This window comes from Calonectris borealis, chromosome 13, assembly GCF_964195595.1.
Source record: "Calonectris borealis chromosome 13, bCalBor7.hap1.2, whole genome shotgun sequence".
Classification (NCBI taxonomy): Eukaryota; Metazoa; Chordata; class Aves; order Procellariiformes; family Procellariidae; genus Calonectris; species Calonectris borealis.
In genome coordinates, this window is record NC_134324.1 from 14166483 (window position 1) to 14170363 (window position 3881).

General features: G+C 38.8%; 1 pseudogene; it reads left to right on the forward strand.

Moving 5' to 3' along the window:
- Positions 1 to 201: 201 nt before the first annotated feature.
- On the forward strand, positions 202 to 320 carry LOC142087926 (5S ribosomal RNA; annotated as a pseudogene).
- Positions 321 to 3881: the final 3561 nt, after the last annotated feature.

The window sequence follows — 3881 nt, forward strand, 5'->3', positions numbered from 1 at the left end:
CAGGTAGTGACAAGAAGGAATGTCCTGGTTTCAGTTGGGATAGATTCTCTCCCCCATCCCACTGCGGGGGGAGTGAGCGAGTGGCTGTGTGGTGTTTGACCGCCTGCTGGGTTAAACAACAACAGTCCTTTTTGGCACCAAATGTGGGGCACGAACCCACGACTCTGAGATAAAGAGTCTCATGCTCTACTGCCTGAGCCAGCCTACGGCCGTACCACCCTGGGAACGCCCAGTCTCGTCTGATCTCGGAAGTTAAGCAGGGTCCGGCCTGGTTAGTACTTGGATGGGAGACCTTCTGGCAATACCGGGTGCTGTAGCCTTTAAAGAATAGGAGGAAAAAAAAAGTAAACTTCGTGGATTGAGATAAAGACAGTTTAACAGAACAGAAAAGGAAGGGAAAATAATAATAACAATGATGATAGAATATACAAAGCAAGTGATGCACAATGCAATTGCTCACCACCCACTGACCCTGACCGATGCCCAGCCAGGCCGCGAGCAGTGATCCCTGCTCCCCGGCCCCACCCTCAGTTTATATGCTGAGCACAATGTCATACGGTATGGAATACCCTGTTGGCCAGTTGGGTTAGCTGTCCTGGCTATGCTCCCTCCCAGCTTCTTGTGCACCTGGCAGAGCATGGGAAGCTGAAAAGTCCTTGACTATCAAGCACTACTTAGCAATAACTAAAACATCAGTGTGTTATCAACATTCTTCACATACGAAATCCAAAATACAGCACTATACCAGCTACTAGGAAGAAAATTAACTCTATCCCAGCTGAAACCAGGACAAGGAATTACCATGTGAAGCTGTGAACCATGAAGCTCTGGCTGTTTGGAGAGTGATGATTTCTTTTTCCTGCCATTCCTTATTTTGGTGTGTATGGGGTGTGAGATTAGGACGAGACAGGGGAGTTAAAAATTTCATGTTGGTTTCATGTGATCTGAGAATTACTTTGAGGGATTAGAACTTGAGAACTTCCTAGAAAATGTCTGTTATTTTCCTCTATGGTCTGTCATACTACATGTTGGTGTCTATGACAGCCGTTAGAAGCTCTGCACCCAGGACTGTGGCACTTTGTGGAAGTTATCATTCTGCTGAAGTTCCTCACCACAGAAGAGAATAGGATGCAAAGAGCAAATTACAGCTTCTGCGAGGAACTAGAAATCCTTTTTGCTTTTCCCCCTTCTGGTAAACTTTCCTCTTTTGGGCCGATACATTTCCCCAAAAGCAATATATTGGGATTTTTTCTTTTTTTTTGGCAGAAAATATATTTTATTTTCAAAACCATTTGGTTAAAAAACAAAAGTCTTTGTTCTAGCCCCAGATACACACACACATACTTGTGTGTTTCTTCAAGCATGCTGTGCTTCATGTACACTTAGATTTCTCTATTTTTCAAAACTGAAGATCACACATGAAAGGTCTTTTCTGTATACACAATAAAAACAAAGCATTACTGTATCATATATTACTGAGGTTATGAAGAGGCATTTAATTTTTATTTATATCTTTCATTAAGTACTGTAACAAATCCACCTAAAGTTGTTCTCTTAGTTCTGAGTTTACTCTGAAGAATTTAGAAATAGTTTTCAGTGCTGCTTTGTCCACTTAAGTGCCATCTAGATTTTCAAGTATAAGCGAATAAACCTAGAAATAAGCCTTTTCACAACAGACAATCTTTTTGATGTTCAGTAAGTCTATCTTCCCTTTCTTTCTCCTTGCTAGCCTAGCCAATCTTCACATTAACTGAGATATATTTGCTTTGTAATTGAATTTCAGTTTAATGTATTACTGGAAATTACTTTCAAAAAAAAAATCATAAGGGAAGAGGCCTCAGTACCACTTTCCCAATCTGAAAAATAACTTCCTCTGCATATACACCATCCGGATTTATTAGCTCTGTCTTTCTAACACTGAACACAGGCTGCTGGCAAAAAAGTATAACTGATAGTTAATCTCTTGGGCTAGAGAAAAGATTCAGCTTTCACTCTCTCTTGTTTTCTTTTCTGCTTGTGGCAAAACAGTTGAAAATGAGAAAATGTAAGGAATGTGCTTTCTTCACATATAGGTGCACAACAGTTGATGCTAGCAAGACATTTGGCAGTAATAAACGGTATCTGGAACATAACTATGTTCAATAGTCTCTGTTCCTTCTATTCTTGGTACAGGTGGATGCAGAGTCTTATTGTTCCTAAATGCCATCGCTTTCTAGCTAGCTCTGAAATATAGACTTATTTTCATCCTGGAGCCATTACAATATCATTTGTGAAACCAGATTTTAAATCTGCAGGCGTAATATTGATAGCAATGCCAGTTAGGCACTGTCTTGTTTTTGCTTCTCATTTAATGACACATCTATGCACTTAATATTCACGTTAGTCTGAAAAGCTTTTTCTATGTGAGCATATTTACTCCTTTTTTTTTCTTTGGAGCAGGTCACATTCCTCTGATATCTGTTTCCATGCTAAGTTATTTCCAATTAGGAAAAAACCACAAAAATCCCCAGGCAACTCTGTTACTCTTATTCGTAATTAAACCATCACACCTGAAACATACAGCAGATTACTTGTGAAATTTCTGGAGTATGGGGAGAAGCCACATTAATATCTCTGTGCTATGTGCCAGCATACAGAGATGTGCGAGCTATGAAGTTAGCAAATACTTTATAGGAAGGAGAAATGCATTCCCTGATTAAGAAACAATTGAACATGCAGCTCAGGGAAAAAGTGAATAGTAGGACAAAAAGTTGCCTTTGTCCCCCATATAAAATAAATCTGTGGTTTAGATGTGAGTTCTGTTTTGTGAAAAATATAGATTTTTTTTAATGCAGCTTCTGCATGATTCATTACTGTATTGCATTTCAATGAAAATGTCTGTAGGGGAGCCATTGCCGCTTTCATATTCTTGATGTTTGCGTTAGGGACAGTTCTCCTAAGACATACCTAATACAATCGAAGGCACAGATGAATAAATTCCAACCTGTGGCTCTTGAGGCAAGAAAGTCTTATTTTATTTTGGCCAGAGTTAGTAATGGTTCAAATATGAGAATGAGATTTCATTTGTAGGGAATGAATTTACTGTACAAAGTTTTCACTTTGATACTTATTAAAGTAAAACATGAACATATGCAAATTTGCAAATTAATTTAGGTATGACAACCATAAACTTTTCAATATTTAAACAGGAACTTAAGGCACCCAATAATATATCTCATCAGATGAAGCAGAACAAGGGAAATTTAGGGGTAATGGACCATTAACGAATAGATTATAAATATATTTCCTTTTTCTTGCAACTTAAGACAAAAAGGTGAAAAAAGGCCTCATCATGCTGGAAGCTGAACATAACTTTGCCTGTTCACACAATGAATAAAGACCAAGATGCTGTGGAGAAGAGAATAGTAAAAAACCCCACATAACTGGCTAGTGGAGGTTTATATCCTTATTTTAAAAGAGGTCCTGAGAAGTTATTTTGCTTGCCCTGGGCTTCCTTAAACTCTGTGAATACATTACCGTTTATGTATCCTTGAGGAGTGTATTCCATGAAGGAAAACTTCATTGCAAGATAGCTAAACACTGAAGTAGGCAATCTAGGATAGTTGAGACATCTTCAAAACAGTTTAAAAAGCAAGTTAAACACGCACTTGGAAAGAATTGATGTGTATATAGTTGATCTGATTGGGAACAGTGTGCTGGAGGAGATGCAGTTTGAGTTTCATCTGGTACTACTGAGCTAAGAGGGACTAAGAAACATCCATCCTGGGTGCTGGAGCTTATTCACCTGAGCTGCTACCCTGTTCAAAGGGCTCCAAGAAGACTTTTGTCCATGCCGAATAATACAATCCAAATAATTTCGGGGCATGACACGGATATTAGCA